Source organism: Artemia sp. Qi Xiang Cuo, chromosome 9 (genome assembly GCF_049724085.1).
Source record: "Artemia sp. Qi Xiang Cuo chromosome 9, ASM4972408v1, whole genome shotgun sequence".
Classification (NCBI taxonomy): domain Eukaryota; kingdom Metazoa; phylum Arthropoda; class Branchiopoda; order Anostraca; family Artemiidae; genus Artemia; species Artemia sp. Qi Xiang Cuo.
In genome coordinates this window covers 71,090,692-71,108,915 of record NC_142802.1, presented here as the reverse complement: position 1 = coordinate 71,108,915, position 18,224 = coordinate 71,090,692, and the positions used below count along the sequence as shown (strand labels likewise).

Genomic DNA, 18,224 nt, shown 5'->3' with positions numbered 1-18,224 from the left:
TAGTTGTAACGTTGAGAATTTGAGAATAATTATGTTCTGATAATTGAGAATATTTGAGAATAATTTGAGAATAATTAAACAAATGTTCTGATAATTGATTCTCCTCCACACACACCACGAATTTTATTGTTTAAAACCGATACTAATAAAAAAACTTCTTAATGTAAAAAACAAATTATCAAATGAAGCTTCAATATTTGTTACTAAGACCCAAGTCAAGTGCAGGACAATTCATGTTCAGTTATACTTTGATAACTGTTGTTTATTTCATTCAAAAATCTACTTCGTTATATTCTATTTAAACTTTTACTTTATATTATATTTAGGTTTTTTTTTACTTTATTCAAACTTACGATGAAAAATATTTTGGTTTTAAAGAAGCTTATTACTTCCACTTAAAAACTCAGTTTTCCCCTTTTATATAATTTAATTATTTGAAAAAAACTACGTTTTCTAAAGAGTTAAAGAGGCTGAGTTACAAGGTTGAACCTTAAAACGCACAGGGATTAGGAGGCACAGTTGGGGGGCTGCCGCCCCCCCAAACCCTCCGATTTCGCAGCCTTTAAATAAAAAAAAGTTTTTTAAACTTAAAATAAGTAGCGACATTAAATCTTAAAACGAAAAGAAATTATTCCGTATATGAAAGGGGCTGTGCCCTCCTCAACGCCTCCCTCTTTACGCTAAGGTTTGACGTTCTCACAACTCTTTTTTTAAACAATAAAAACTTTAGCGTAAAGAGCGAGGCGTTGAGGAGGGCACAGCCCCTTTCATATACGGAATAATTTCTGTTCATCAACAAATGAAACAAATGTCTTTTCAACAAATGAAAAGACAACTTTTTTCAACTGAAAGTAAAGAGCAAGGTTTAAACTTAAAATGATCAGAAGTTTTTCCGTTACAGTCGCATTCTCAATCCTAGCTCTTTACTCTAATTAAATAAAAAAAACAAGTTTTTTAAACTGAAAGTAAGGAGCGACATTAAAACTTAAAACGAACAGAAATTATTCCGTATATGAAATGGGCTGTGCCCTCCTCAACGTCTTGCTCTTCACGCTAAAGTTTGACTTTCTCACAACTCTTTTTTTAAACAATAAAAACTTTAGCGTAAAGAGCGAGGCGTTGAGGAGGGCACAGCCCCTTTCATATACGGAATAATTTCTGTTCGTTTTAAGTTTTAATGTCGCTCCTTACTTTCAGTTTAAAAAACTTGTTTTTTTTATTTAATTTCTGATCGTTTTTTAGTTAATGTAGCGTTTATTTTGGCTCGCCGGAATTGAATAAGTAAGCAAAATTTGCATAAAAAATTTACTTTTCTTTTGCTAAATGGCTCTCTAAATTTGGTTCTGACATAATTTACAAATTAATTTACGTAACGAAATTCTATATTCGTATATTTTTCTTCTGGCAAAAAATACACAGTTGCAGATTTTTGCAGATATGAGCTTGAAACCTATGTTATAGGGTTTTCTGATACGCTGAATCTGACGGTGTGATTTTCATTAAATTTTTTTCACTTTTAGGGGATGTTTCCCCCTCTTTAAAAAATCAGTTAAATTTTCTCAGGCTCGTAGCCTTTGATGAGTAATACTAAACTTAATAAAATTCATATATTTAGAATCAGCATTATAAGCCCATTCTTTTGATACATTTATTTATATCAAAGTTCCGTTTTTAAAAGTTTAGATTACTATTGAGCCGTATCGCTTTTTTTTTTATTGTTTTTTTTTTTTATTACGTATATGATGGGGTTCTCCCCTTAGTCAATACCACGCTCTTTACGTTAGAATTTAAAATATTTTTAATTCACAAGCCCCTGAATCACAAAGGCCGTTCAATTAGAATAGATAGCCCCGCCTCCATCCCCCTCCTCCACCAGAAAAAAATTCTTCCTGAAAATGTCTGTATACGTCCCAATCACCAATACAATATGTAAGCAATGGGCAAAGTTCATAACTTGCAGCCCTTCCCCTGGGGACTGTGGGGGATTAAGTCATCGTAAAAGCCATATTTATTAGATTTTCGACTATGCTGGACAAAATGGCTAGCTCAAAATTTTAATTGGGTGACTTTGAGAAAAAAAAATGAGCGGGGGAGGGGGCCTAGCTGCCCTCCCATTTTCTTTGGTCACTTAAAAAGGGCAATAGAACTTTTAATTTCCATTCCAATGAGCCCTTTTACGATATTCTAGGAACACTGGGTCAATACGATTACCTCTGGGAAAAAAAAATAAACACGCACCCGTGATCTTTCTTCTTGCAAAAAATGCAAAATTCCACTTTTTTGTAGATAGGAGCTTGAAACCTCTACAGTAGAGTTTTCTGATACGCTAAATATGATGGTGTGAATTTCATTAAGGTTCAATTACTTTTAGGGGGTCTTTCGCCCTTTTTTCGAAAACCAGCCAAATTTTCTCAGGCGCGTAACTTTTGATGAGTAATATTAAACTTAATGAAACTTATATATTTGAAATCAGAATTAAAATCTGATTCTTTTGATGTATCTATTTGTCCCAAATTCCGTTTTTTAGAGTTTCGGTTACCATTGAGCCGGGTCGCTCCTTACTTACAGTTCGTTACCACGAACTGTTTGAAAAGCAAGTTATTTAAAAAATACTTAAAATTCAACAGCCCTTGTGTTCTATGACTCATTCCTAAGGGAACGAGTCATAGAACGATAACAAAAACTGACTAGCTTAAAGAGCAAGGTTTGAGAAAGGAGCCGCTCCACTCATATTTAAAATGGCTCTTGTTTCTCTTAAGCTTAAAACTTGGTTTCATAAATGGAATTTCTGATTGTTTTTCAAATTTTGACAAGAAATCCTTTCCTGCTTTCTGTGTAAAATTTGGCTCAGAAATTTCCCTGAATCTTACCATGAAAAATTATTCCCCCGGAAGGGCTTTATACCACTCAAGGACCCCCTTCCCACCAAAAAATACCACTTCACATTATAATTTTTTTCCTATTCTGCAATGAGAAATACTATATGCGAACGGTGGGCAAACTGCGTAACTTGTAGTTCCTTCTTCTTGGACTATAAGGGATCATTTCCTCCCCAAAGATAAATTATTGGACCTTTCTACTGTTTAAATCAAATTAATAATGCCAAATTTTGATATGTCATTATATGGGTAAAAAGAGGCGTGGAACAATTGCTAGCTACCCTCCAATCTTTGGTTATTCTAAAAGGTCAGTAATATTTGTGATTCACGATCAAACAAGCCCTCTTCTAATCTTCTAGGTTTGGTTTGCTACAATTGGGCATGGGGAATGAAACATATAAAACCGTATCTCTTCAAGGAAAAAGTACAAAATTCAAGATTTTAGATAGAAAATAGGAGTTGAAACTTCTACACTTAGGCTCTCTAATCAGAAAATAATAAAATGAAAAATAAAATCAAAACAGGTGAGAAAACAAGGATTTTGTCAGCCAGTGGCAAACCATGATGACGAAGAAACAAGCAAATATTTATACAAGAACCTCCCTCAAGCTGTCCTCAGTTCTAAATAAAAAACAAATAAGAAAAAAAAACAACGAAAATTTAACGTTTTGATGTTTACCCGACAAAGAAAAAACAGACACTCAAAGTGTCTATGGATTTGACCGTGGAAGAAGAAACAACCATGTATTTTATAAAATAATCTCTTATTTAAAATAAAGTATTTATCGATTCAACGTTACATGTAATTTTTTTTTCTATATGAATGAATACTAGATAGGAATGACACAAAAGGCAAAGTAGAAACAGAGTTGAAGGTATAGAGTGAAAGGATATAAGGATAAAACAATAGCTCCAGAGGGAGCTATTTAGAGGGTTAGAATCACCCTTTTCCAGTGAACATGGCCATTTAAATCCGTTTTAACAAGAGTCCCACTTGATATGAAACCAGTGATAAACAAAATTTCTTATTTGAACGAAAACCATCAAAAATTTTTAACTAAATGTTTTATACAATCTCCTTCCAAAAAATATAATTTATTCATAAAGGAAACAAATGTATTTACAAATAAAATGTCTGCTTTTATTTTTGTACATTCTACACCTTAGAAGTAGGTATTTATAAATCCTAAGTTGAAAAGACATCCATTTTTTAAAAAGGGGTTTATCTCTCACTGCCATCTTTATTTCAAAGTACTTACTCTACCACTGAATTCCAGCAAACCCTTAATTATTCAATGCAAATGAACTTTTGCAATTGGTTTCATATTAGCTTATAGAACAAAAACCAGTTTTTTGACATGATGCCTATACGTGTCACATTTCGATAGAGTCGTTTTTGGTTTAGAATTGGCATGTTATCACCTTCGTATTAGCTTAAGAAACAAAACAAGTCTTGTGACGTCAGCTCTTAAACATGCCCGTTTTCGACAAGAATTCATTTTTGTTTCTACGCGGCCATGCCACACAAAAACCTGTTTCAAACATGCCACAAAGCGGCTGATCCTGTTTTCGACCGACCCATTGTTTAGTATTTATTATTTATACAAATAATAATTTATTATTTGTATAAATAATAAATACTAAATAATTTATTATTATCGTGAAGAAATTATAGTACAGAACAAACTTTAGCCCAAAATAACTGTAATATTAAAATAAATCATCATATACATGATGATACAACACACTTATCTTTTGACAAGATATTATAACACAAAATAAATTTATTTTGTGTATTATTTTTGTGTATTGCAAAAGCACGGATATTTAGCAATTTCCTTTCAAACGGGCCATTAAATAGCTCTCTATGATGTTCCAGTGCCCTGCAAGCTGCGGGGAATAAAAACGAAAAAATGCTTCCCATGCAAAAGATGACTTCCTTAGTTTTGGAAGCCAAGGAATTTTCAATTTTATTCAAGCAAAGGGATTGTAAGTTTCCTGCACAAGGTTTTTGGCCTAGGCAATTCCAATGGTGTACTTCGTTTGTGGATTCGATACCATTTTTAGGGGGTTTCAGGCTATTTTGTTTGGTTACTATAAGCCATGTTCGTCTTTTACAAGGTTGCAGCTACCACTGCAATCACGATCAGAAAGCTAGTCCATTTTTAAAGATAAAACAAGAAGCAATGCACTCTTACTTGGAACGTCATTGCCAACAGGTTGCTTTGCCAGCCATCCAAGGCCAATAAGAGGCAAGGAACTCTTACTAGACTAATATAATTCATATTGTATATCAGGATGCAGTCTTTATTAACAATAATCGGTGAACCTGGGGACTGAAGGTGTCTGATGACTCAGACAACTTTTTAATTATTAACGCTGCAACTATGAAAATGCCTACACAATTTTGATTATGTATATAAGAAACTAAAAAAAGGCTCCGGTTTTTTCTGATTCGGAATAGTAAAAGAAGAATCACAGGGAATTAGGCAGCAAAGTCAGTCTAATATGGCACCGTACTCCAGAGAAGCAACTTTTCAAAAGAAACTTGTGTATGACGTCATCCATATTCTTGTACACGAAAATACAGTTTTTCTGCCCAAAAAGATTTTATTTTAAACATTATGTTTTTTTTAACTATAAAAGGCACTAGATAAAAAATTTCCTTTAAAATGAGCCCTTGAACAGCTGTCTATGATATTCAAGTGCCATGAAGAGAAGCAGAGAAGCAAAAAACCGCAAAAAGATGCCTCCAATGCAAAATTAGTGATTTTACTTTGTCTTTTTTTTTACCAATTTTTCCCTTCTTATTCAAGACAAGGGCTGTCAGTCTCTTAGATAGGGTTTCCGGCCAAAATAATTCCAATGGTATACTTTTTGTTTTGGTCCGACACCATTTTTAGGGGTTTTATTTTTTTTTTTACTTTGTGCTGTTAACATGCTGTTTTTAAACAGCATGACATAATTACTGCAATTTGAGTTTAATTAGCTCAAGAAGATACATGTGGAAAACTGATAAATAAAAAGAAATATTTAGTTAAAAACTTCTCTTATGAAAATTGAAGTTTTTTTCGTAAGCTGCTTAATTTCCCACCTATGGTTAGAAACGGGAAAAGACATTTTTTTTTGTATAGACGACATCCTGGGAAATTATATAAGATGATGAATGAATCCAAATAGCTAACGCAAATACCGATGAAAAAATATCTGAGGTAATGATGAACAAAAATGGACAACGAAACCTGCAGTTAGAAGATAAGTGACAGGGTGATCACAGTGAATAGTAAACGAAATCTGATGTTCGAAGAGAAGTAGCAGGGAGAATCACAACGAATCCCAGGAGAATGCAAATCCTACAAAATGGATTATTCTTTGATTCATTAACAGGAAGGTGGAGTTGAATTTACGAATTAATTTCTTAATTCAATTTAAATTACTGATTTGACACCTCATTACTTACAACTTAAGAATAATACGATCAGAATGCTACATGAATGGTTGTTATCGAACTATACAAAAATTGATTAAGTCAAAAATCTATGACGTCATACAAATTACACATGATTTTCAATGAGTTCGAACAGCTCAAGCAAAAGGTATGAAAATAATGTCTGTAAAAATGAAGTGCAATGACATCCGTGGCTAGAAGATAGGCCGCAATAAACATCATAGCGAGTCACAAATGAAAATAATGGACAAGAAATGTGTGGTAAAAGACAAGCGACAGGGATGGTCATACCGGATCGTAAACGAAATCTGTGGTTAGAAGAGAAGTAATAGTGAAATCACAACGAATCCCAGGAGATTGCAAATCCTATAAAATGGAAGATTCTTTGATGCATTAACAGGAAAGAGGGTTTGAAACCAAACCAGAATTCCTTAATTCAATTGAAATTGTTGATTTAACGCCTTGTGGGTTCAAGCTAAAGAAAAATGTGATGATTATTCTAATGCGTAATTAGAGGATTAAATACATGCAGTCCTGCTATGTACCGAGTGCCAGGGCCCGGGTGAAGCCCGGGTTCCGGTGCTTTACATGTTGTCATTTCAAAATTTTTCATTTAAATATACAAATAATACTAATGTACATGCAAGTTCATGTCATACAACGCAAAATTGTTTTGAAAAAGGAAACCAAAACTGGTTTTAATAAGTACAAAAATATCCTCATATAAGTTTCCTTGCGATGATAAAACAAAGACATCAAATTATAGTTCAAACCACGTTATTCAGGCACTAAGTGAATACATATAAGATAACTCTGCTGTATAATAAACTTGAGATGTGAAATAATTAGACCACGGAAATGAAGTTTTATTTGTTAGTAGCTTTGCTGGCTTCTGTGGTTGGCTTTAGTAATTCTGCTTTGATTTCGATAGATCTTGGCACAGAGTGGATGAAGGTTGGAACAGTGTCTCCGGGAACGCCACTAGAAATTGTTCTTAACAAAGAATCAAAGCGGAAAACACCAGTAGCTATTGCTTTTAGAAATGGAGAAAGAACCTTTGGAGAAGACGCTTTGTCTATTGGTGTCAGATTTCCTAGAAACTGCTACACGCACCTGACAGATCTGCTTGGTAAGTCTGTGGAGCATCCTTCTGTTAAGCGGTATCAGCAAATGTTCCCATACCATGAGATTGTGCCTCATCCTGAACGCCAGACTGTAATGTTTAAGCACGAATCTGGGGAGTTTTATACAGTTGAAGAATTAGTAGGTGAAATCCTTGCCACAGCTGTTGAACATGCAAAAATGTTTTCGGAACATGTTTCAGCTGCAGAAGTGGTGATAGCTGTTCCACCTTACTTTAACCAGGCTGAAAGAAGAGCTGTACTGAAGGCTGCAGCTATTGGTGAAATCAATGTGCTTCAACTAATGAACACAAATGCAGCTGTTGGACTTAACTTTGGCATATCCAGAATGAAAGATTGGAACAAATCTTCTAGATACTTTCTTTTTTATGACATGGGGGCATCTAGTACAGTTGCAACTGTTGTCGCTTATCGTACAACTAAATTGAAAAAAGGAGGACAAAGTTTGACAAATCCCCAACTCAGTATCCTTGGCGTTGGAGTTGACCGAACCCTTGGGGGCACTGAAATTCAAAGGCGACTTCAATGCCATTTGGCAAAAGTATTCAATAACATAGAAGGAACTATAAATGACCTGACAGAAAATCATCAAGCCCTGGCTAAACTTTTTAAAGAAGCCGGACGTGTGAAAAACATTCTGAGTGCGAATACCGAGTGTTATGCACAAATTGAAGGCCTTTTAGACAAAAAAGATTTTAAATATTTAGTGACACGAACAGAGCTAGAGCAATTATCAGCAGATCTGTTGGATAGGTTAGAAGAACCCATTTTTCGAGCTTTAAAACTATCTGGTCTTACCATAGACATGTTAGAACAAATCATTTTAGTCGGAGGAAATACGCGCATGCCCGCTGTACAAACACGGTTAATGGAATTAACTGGGCGAGTGATGAGCAAAAATATAAATGCTGACGAGGCCTGTACCCTCGGTGCCCTTTACCATGCAGCAGATTTGAGTACTTCTTTTAAGGTTAAAAGTTTTTTTGTTCTAGATTCAGCACTAGCTCAAGTTAATGTACATTTTGAACAATACAGTGAAGAGAAAAAGCAGTTAAATATGGTTGAGAAAACATTGTATTCATTTATGAATCCTTTTCCACAGAAGAAGATACTGACATTTCTCAACCAGCAAGAAGACTTTGAGTTTTATATAAATTACGCCCTTACAGAAAGATCTGAGTTTCGTCCACCAAATTTGAATATTAGTTTAGTTAAAGTAAAAGGAGTCAAGGAGAGCATTCAGAAAAATACAGCAAATGGTGGAGTCTTTAAACATATCAAAGTTCACTTCAACCTTGACCAAAGTGGTATTCTAAACTTAGATACTATTGAAAGTACATATGAAAAGGTGCGCATTGATGCCACTTTTCCTAAAAATCATGAAGTAAATACAAAAAGCACAAATAGCACTCAAAGCAACAGCTCTGTGACAAAGGTAGGAAAATCCCAAAAAATAAAAGTAATCAAAGAAAAAATTGCATTTGTTGAATCGTTTCTAGACCTTCGTGATTTTACGCCTAAAAATTTTGAAAGTATTATAAACAGAGTTAGGAAAATAAACAACGCAGATAAACTAAAGCAAGAAAAAGAACACGCGTTTAATCTCTTAGAGGCATATACCCTTGATTTTCAGAATAAAATCGATGATAAGGAGTATGTGGCTGTCTCCACAGATAAAGAGAGAGCAACCATTTATAACAAATGTTCAGAAATCGTCAATTGGCTTGAGGAAAAAGGCTTTGACTCGGCCACCGAAGTACTTCATCAAAAACTTGCAGATATTAAAGCAGTTACCAAGGATATAGAATTCAGAGTGGCCGAAGCAAAGAATCGAGATCAGGCTGTTTTTATTCTTGGTTAAATGATAACTCTATGTTTGCAGAATAAATTAAAAATTCGTAGGGTGACGAGCAGTTTTTGGACCAAAATGAAGTAAACAGCTTTCTCCAAGTAACTGCATCATTTTTAAGTGATGACATATCAGCTTTTGCTTTACAACCACCTACTGAAAATCCCTAGTTCACCACTTCAGAATTTCTGTATAAAGCTAATGATTTAGATCGTCAACGCCACATGTTGGTCACAAAGACAGAAGCAAACAAAAAATTTAAAAGGACTTACAAATTATAATCAACATCAATTCGACTGATAAAAAAATCAATCTGAAATGAAGAATTAGACTACAGAAACTAAAAAGGAAGACATCATTCTACTGACTCGGTGGCCTGTCTGTTTTTCTTTCAAGCCTTTTGATTTCTCTTTGCGTCCATCTCTGGTCTCGTTTGCTTCCCATTTAGTTTCTGCAGTCTAATTCTTAGTTTGTGAGACTAGAATAAACGACTTAAATGACTTAAGAAAGTAGGGATTGATCAGTAAATCCAAAATAAAGAATTAGACTACAGAAACTAAATGGGAAGCAAACGAGACCGGAGATGGATGCAAAGAGAAATCAAAAGGCCCAAAAGCAAAAACAGGCAGATCACCGAGTCAGTAGAATGATGTCTTAAATGACTTAAAAAAAGTAGGGATTGATCAGTCAATCCAAAATGAAGAATTAGACTACAGAAACTAAATGGGAAGCAAACGAGACCGGAGATAGACGCTAAGAGAAATCAAAAAGCTCGAAAGCAAAAAAAGGTAGGCCACCGAGTCAGTAGAATGATGTCTTCACCCAACTTCAAGTTGTCAGATTTCTTCAGAGCCAGATAACACTGCTCTGCTGTAACTATGCAGGGCTGTAGCACTATTTATATGTACCATTCTTAATTTGCGTCTCTGAACATGTTCAACTTAAAGAAAATTCATTATTAATAAATCGGAGTAAAGATTTATAGTATCATTATTTTTTGAAATTATCGAAGATGGAAGCAACTTTCTTATTCTTAAGATGAATCTGTGAGAAGATACAAATAATTAGTTTGCAATAATTAGAAACAAATTAGTGTTGATGCCAGCTTTTCAAAATATCATCTTTTCTTGCCTTGGTGATTTTACACTTCTGTTGTATAACTATGATGTTAAATCAAGAAAGTATACATATCATTCAAAAATACTATCTTTTATTTCAACAAGTGTGACGAAGGTGTTACTCGCGTATAAAACATCTTGCATATTTACTGAATCACTGGTAGGCCAGTTAATTAGGCATTACCTTTTAAAATTATAGAGACAGAATTATATCACAACACTACTTATGCATCAGAATTTGTTTGTAAAAAAATAAATCAAACGATTTAGATTCATATTAAACATAATTAATTCTATACAATCCGCGACCATCTAAAGGATGGAGAACAAAAACATTTTTGCAAAATTCTCGCAAAGCCACAGAAACTTAACGTAAACAACTTGAAAGGCAAATCAGGAATCCCGGAAAGGTAAAATATCCAGCCAGGGCAAAGAGCAGGGAAACATATCCTGGGAAAATTAAACTGAGAAAGTACATGCTTAATATAACTGTATTGAAGCTGGCTTCAGGTATCATCATCTCCCTTGGCACATTTAGTCCTCGTAGATTATTTTACTATAAATTACTTACGTAAATTGGCATTTTTTTTTTTTTGGCATTAAAGCTCTTGCTCGGCAGCGTCGCCAGCGTAGAGGGAACCAATCGTCAGCGCCGTCAGTCTTCTCCAGAGTGGTCGGTTCAGGGCGAGGGTTGTCACTTCAGCCGGGTTGATGTTTCTGGAGGCGATCCGATCACGGATGACGTCCGCCCATCTGGTGCGTGGTCTTCCCCTAGGACGCCTCCAGCCGTTTGCAGCTGGGTCGAAATCGAAGATGAGTCGCGCGGGTGTTTTGGCAGGCAGACGGAGCAGATGACCATACCAAAGCAGCAAGCGAAACTCAAGCTGCTCGGACAGGGTTGGGAGTTTGAAGGACCTGAGGATTTCCGAATTTCGTACCCTGTCGGGCCATCGGGAGCCTTCGATTTTTCGAAGGTTTTTCGTCTGGATGGCATCTACCTTCAGCGTCTGTGTCTGAGTCAGCGACCAAGTCTCAGCAGAATAGAGCATAACGCTGGCAACCGAAGCAGAATATATTCGTGCTTTGGTGAGACGGCTGATCTGGAGTTTATGGAAGACTGTTTTTAGAAGGCGACCGAAGACAGAGTTTGCTTTTGCCGCTCTTGCTGATATTTCGGCATCTAGGCTTCCGTTTGAGCAGACAATTGAACCAAGGTAGGTAAACTGCTTGACTACCTCTACAGTCTGGCCACAAATTTCCACAGATGACAGGGGGTTGGACGGCTTTTTCTAAACGGGCATTATCTTGGTCTTCGACCAATTTATTTTCAGACCAAATTTCTCAGCGGCAGAGGCCAGTGTTTCCAGTGTAGTTTTGAGGTCACTAATGTTTTCGCATATTAGCGCCACGTCGTCGGCAAAGTCGACGTCTGAAAGAACTCTTCCAGCAAAGTCTATGCCAAACGGCTGCACCTGCTGTGTTTTATTCAGGATGTGGTCTATTACACAGTTAAAGAGCTCAGGTGCAGCGGCACATCCTTGCCGGACACCATTTTTAATTTTGAAATATCCAGAAGGCCGTCCACTTACGATCACCGCACTTTCAGTGTTATTATACAGCTCTTTGAGGAGACGGACGATTTTCGTGGATACGCCAGCAGAATGGAGGATTAGCCATAGTGACTGCCTATCGACAGTGTCAAAGGCAGATCGAAAATCTACAAAGGCAATGTACGCCTTCCTCTTATATTCAAGAGTTTTCTCTACTAGCTGTCTAATCGTATGGATTTGCTCGGTGGTGGACCTGCCTGGCATGAAGCCAGCTTGCTGGGGGCGACGCAGGGCATGGAGGTATCTTGTTGCCCGTTTGAGAAGTAGCATAGCGAAGAGCTTTCCAGGAACTGAGAGTAAAGTTATGCCACGATAATTGATGCATTCTGCTTTGCTCCCCTTCCTCTTGTAGATTGGCACAAGTAGGCCCTTCTTCCAGTCTGAGGGGATTTTTTCAGAGTGCCACACAAGGTTAAACAGCATTTGTAGCCAGAGGATCATGGCTGGACCCCCATTTTTAAGGAATTCCGATGTTAGGCCACATATTCCTGGCGCTTTGTTATTCTTTAGCTTACGGGTGGCAGCTTTTATCTCCTCCGCTGTAAATTCAGGACCATCAGGAGCAGTTATGGTAGTAGCCGCAGCAGCTACTAGCTCATGGTCCGTCTGGTCTTGTGGATCTGAGTTGAGCAGTTTCTCAAAGTGGTCCTCCCACTGGCGGAGGCATTGTGATTGGTCGTAGATATTCTCACCGCTAGCGCTTTGAAGGTATGGCGTAGTTTGAGTGTGCTGACCTGACAGCTCACGAAGAATCTTGTAGGTGGCTCCACTGTCCTTTTTCTTGGCGGCCTCTTGCAGTTCGGATGCCTTGCTGTCAATAAAAGCCTTGCGGTCTTTATGTAACATGGAATTGCGCTCTTTGTTTAGCAGTCTGTATGTAGCCATGTCCCCGCCAAGACGTGCTTCTCGCCGGAGCTCTATGATGGCAAGGGAGTGATTACTGATCCAGTCCTTTTTCGTCCGTTGCCTCATTCCAACAACGTCAGTTGCTGCCGCAAGAGTGTTCTCATTGAAGGACTTCCATGCAACTTCACTATCATCGCATTGGCCAAGGACCTCAAATCAGTTGGATATCTCCACATGGAACTGATCAGCCAGAGCGGGGTCCTGTTGGATGCGACCGGCATCAATTTTCCGAGAAGACTGGCTGTTCTTCATAGCTTTGAGGCGGAGCTTAATTTTGGCTGCTACCAGCCGGTGGTCGGTGTTCCCGAGCTCGGCGCCACGGTAGGTGCGGCAATTCTGGACAGACGAAAGCCATCGTCGACGTAAGATGATGTAGTCGAGCATCTTCTTTGTTGAGCCATCATTGCTATACCAGGTGTACTTGGCTATATTTGGTCTCTAGAACCATGTGTTCGCAATCGTTAGATTTTGGGCCAGACAACAATTCAGCAGCCTCTCTCCATTATCGTTTAGGCTATCCACTGTAGCAGGTCCAACAGCGAGATCCCACAGCCCTGATTCGTTTGAAACACTTGCAGTCATGTCTCCTAGGAGGAGGAGGTAGTCATGGGGAGGTACAGAAGATAGTTCAGAACTAAGCAGGTTATAGAAATCGTCTTTGTCTTCTTCATCAGCGTCGTTTGTGGGGGCATAGCACGTAATGACAGTTATTTTGCCGTGCTTCCCATCCAGTCTTGCGGTCAGGAGTCTAGGCGATACTGGTTTGAATGACAGGAGGGCCCTACTTGCAGCACTGTTCAGTACTAGGCCAACGCCTCCTCTTCTTTGGCTACCGCCAGACCACAGCAATGTGCGTCCTTCACCTATGTCCTCTTCACCATGTCCAGGGAGGTGCGTGTCGGTGACTCCAGCTATTGTGACTTTATATTTTTTTTAGTTCTTTTGCTAAAAGAAGCTTCGAACCGGGTCGGGTCAGCGTCAGGACGTTCCAGGTGGCCACATTGGTGCCACCTTGGTCAACGATGTTCAGACGGGATTTTCCTTGGGCGGTCCGAGGTCGATACGGGGTTTGAGATGATATATCCGAGGCTGAATTTCTGGTTCCATTCGTAGCAGTAGATGTTTCAGGAGGAGGGCTGCCAACCCAACTGTCTCTTGGTGCATTTGGTTCTCTGGTGGCTAGCCAGGTATCCAAAGGCACGTGGAGGTCGTTCTTCATGCGCCAATTTGCATGGGAACTAACTCCGGACGAGCATCATTACGTAAATTACTTGTTTAAATTAAAATGATAAAAAAAAATTTGGTAAATTACACCTTGGTAACCAAGGTTACACCAAGGTAAATACCTTGGTCAAATTACTTGGGTGGTGCTCAAGCCCCTACCCTTTGTACTCTTTCAAAGAATAGAAAATGGTACATTAAACCAAAGAGGGGCAGAAATAAAGTTTTTGCTGTTTTGCTTTTCTTTTACAATAGCCTTGAAACTTGCATTATTTGCAGAGGTATTCTGAAAACTCAGGATTAAAATTTTCATCCATTGGTTGTGCAATAAAGCAACTAGCAATTAAATAAAACTCAGTTTTCTTTCACTCTTTTGTAAAACTTATGGCGTGTAATAAAAGTCGACATTATGAATATTTAATTACACAGTCTCTTTCTGAAAAAAAAAGTTGTTGTAAATTAAGACCTTAAACTGACCAGCTTAATGTTCCGTCGTGAATTTGTCGCTATTTGAAGCTTTTTTTCATGTGTCTTAGTTTTTTACAGGAACAGCTTTATTTTGTGAAAATTTTCTGTTCCCGTCCCTTTAGGCGTCATTAATTATATAGAGTGTGGTGTGTTTAATATGAATAAAAACATTTTTTTTTCTGCCATTAACAGAGGTGGCTTGAATCACCCAGGACAGAAGGGGTGAGATCCCCTCGTTTGAACGACTCCTAGATAATATTATACGACTCGTGAAAACTTATTATACCTTAATCCATTATCATTTATACTTATCTAGGGAGACAAAAAAGAAGCTAAAACAGAATACCTCATGTTTAGATGCGTAACTAAGAACAGCTAAATTGGTATTTGCCTCTTTTTCAGAGCGGACAATCGTATTTAAGTTAATGACATCGATGAGGTCTTTCTCATTTACCAACAACATGAAGAAATCTAGTCAAGAATCAATCATGTCAGTCCTCGGCAAATTCCTAGAAAACTTCAGCTTGCTAAATGTTCTTTTTGCAGCAGCAACTGTCACAGCCAATTTGCAAAGGCGATTAAGCCTAAGCTGAGGCTTCTGGCAATTTGCTTTACCTACGACTTCTCTGAAGCAAGTAGCACTGTGGCAAAACTGAAACACAACTTCAAGATCTACTTAAAAAGTTAAGCCTAAAAAGTTCATTAAGCCTAAGCTGATACTTCTGGCAATTTCCTTTACCTACGACTTCTGTGGCAAACTGAAACACACAAACTCTGGCAAACTGAAGCACTGTGGCAAACCGACTGCTGTGGCAAACTGAAGTACTGTGGCAAAACTGAAACACAACTTCAAAATCTACTTAAAAAGTAGTAGAATCTTGAGTTCTCTCTTGATTTGGAAAAACTCTGAGCTCGGCTGTCAAGACGATATGCTCCAAGTCACCGACGATAATGTCTGACGAAATCTGTCCCTGGATCGACTTCTCTCATTCTGGCAAACACTTTTGTACTGTCAATGAAAAATCATTCATCCTCCGATATTCTTTCGGAAAATCCCTTCATAGCTTCAAGCATCTCGATTGCATTGATAATGTTGATCTCCTTTTCTTCAAGCTTTTCTGTTGCTATCCTGATCTTGTGCACGATTTTTTTTTCATAAACATGAGGCAAGCGATAAATTCGAAGTTTAGAATTCTCTTCAGAAGGCCCCTAGCTTGTGCCTTCGTGTTCGTTTTTTACCTGTTTTGTTTCGTAACTATTGCTTCGAACGAAGCAACTACTGCTTGTATGGTTGCAGTCTCTGCAGTTCACCGAGTCAGTCATAAGTTTCGGAGATTAAGACTGTTTTCGATAGAAGAAAGTTTCTTTAAGGGTGGCAAAGTGCTTTAAGGATGAAGAGAAGAATACGCATATGTCGCCAAGGATATTGAAAAGCTTGGCTATCAAAAGATATGAATTGCAGCTATGTTCTATAAACATTTTTGGTCTATGGGCATGTCAAGGAATATAAGGCAAACGGCAAACAAGAAGTTCAAATATTTACTGCTGGGCTCCATTAAATTGACCAGACATTGAACTTGCATAGTCCTAAGGCTGGAAAGGTAGTTTATCCAGAAGAATTCCTGTCCTTGACAATGTTCCTATTATACTTTCTGCCGTGTCATCCTCGGTTTTGTCATTAGCCTCGCTAACATCTAATAGTCTCTTTCTAGGTCTGATGTTGATATCAGATCTGATATTGCGGATTATGACCGCAAGCTTGTCAGAATATGAGGCATCGGGTATCGTATCCGCCATCACAAAAGAAAATTCTGAATCCAAGACTTCGCCGAGGATCTTCTCCCCGACTTCTGCTGTAAGAAAGGCAACGGGCTGGTTCTGAAGAATTTTACGTCAATAGGTACATTTTTATGGTCTATATCGGGTATCAACAGCTGCCCCATATCTCGCTAGAACTCGAGCAATTTGAACGAAGTTGCCGTTTGTTCTTCAGTTCTTCGAAATCAAATGCCCTGTCTCGCTAGAGTCCTTGCAACGTCCAAAAAAATTTCACAATTTTTCTGTTTGTTTCTTCACCTTTTGCTTGCTACAAAACCTTAGTTCGAGGGATTTCATCAAGTAAGAAATCCACATGATAGCTGTTATTGACAAAGTAACAAAAATAGGACAAAGTTGCTTTATGTGACTCAGGCACGTACGCAGGAATTTGTTTCGGGGGGGGTCAAATCCTTCAAACCCATTATTCTGTGATAAAAATCAGAAAATTATGGGAAAATGAAAAAAATCGTGAGATTTCGGGGGGGGGGGGGAAGGCCGGGACCGGAGGCCCCCCCACCCGGCGTACGTTTCTGGTGTGACTCAGAAGAGAAATGACTTGCCAGTTTTCCTTTCTTCGCTTTTACTTTACTCTCCCTTTTTTACCATTGCGGCTGACCGTCTTCCACCCGAGTTTTTTTCGGATTGGTCACTCCTGGAATAACTAGAGAAAAGAAAACATACGAAGCAGAAGGCAGCATCTTTCTGGATATTGTATTCTAAGAACTGTTAATCCTCATACCATCCTGGATGATAATGCCACTGTTTAATTTTTTTATTGAAGGATCAACTGGGAATACACTCAGCTTTGGTTGATTAGGGCCACATGATATAAAATAATTGCTTTGATTTTCACTAGAGATTGGCTTCCTTATTCCTGAACCCTTGTGAAATACTTTCAAAATCGTCATTGCAACTTTCGACAACAGCTCTACTAATTGTCGAAATACTAAGAAGTTCTTCAGTTCAATTGACTGTTAACTTTTTACATAGCTCAAACACAGAAGATAATGTAGATTGGATTTCCACCAAAATATCTTTTGCATTCAACGTAATATTTTCCCAGACAGCCTTAACAATATCATTGGAACCAGAAACTAATGATATAATGTATTCTAGATTGGTAACACATGCAACAAATACCTTGTTGGGTCTTTACTTGGAAACGTCTGGCGCTATATTTGACTCCTTCTCACCATTTTTTCCAGTCGATGGCGTGACATCAAAAAGTTACTGTAAAGAGCCGGAGGCATACGTTTGAAACAATTTATTGTCTAATTTCTATTCGTTATAATTTTTAACGTTGCTCGTTTCTTTCGTCCCAGGCCAAAACTTACCTATCGACTTGAATGAGCTGTCCCAGCGTCTTCAAAAGCACTCCTGTCCCGAGGAAAAGAAGTTTGGGTACACAGCCAAATCTTGCTTGTCCTTCTCAAGCGTTGTATCCGTCTCAACCTCGTATTGTAATCGAGTTTTTTTTTTCACTGTCTTGTATATACTTGCTTTTAAAGGGTCTCGTGAGACTCCTTTTATTTGAAATCTAATTACTTTTCCATTATGTTTAAAATTTTCTTGCCTTCTTTTCCACTCAACTCAAAGTTTGAACGACCCTCCATGTACATAACTTTGTCTTTTGCTTCTGCTTTGTTCATATTATTAATTAAAAAAAAATTCCACAAAATAAGTTTTTCAAAAAAAATAGAAAATTCCATTAAACCAAAAATGAACAAAAATAGAGTCAAGTAATCTACCAAGCATACAACTACCA

At 37.7% G+C, this 18,224-nt stretch overlaps 1 protein-coding gene and 1 pseudogene across 1 annotated transcript in view; one reads left to right on the top strand and one right to left on the bottom strand.

The window, feature by feature from the left end:
• jef (major facilitator superfamily domain-containing protein 6 jef) overlaps window positions 1-18,224 on the bottom strand; it is a 149,315-nt gene that overhangs the window by 107,282 nt on the left and 23,809 nt on the right. The window lies entirely within an intron of this gene.
• On the top strand, window positions 7,186-9,599 carry LOC148948993 (hypoxia up-regulated protein 1 pseudogene; annotated as a pseudogene).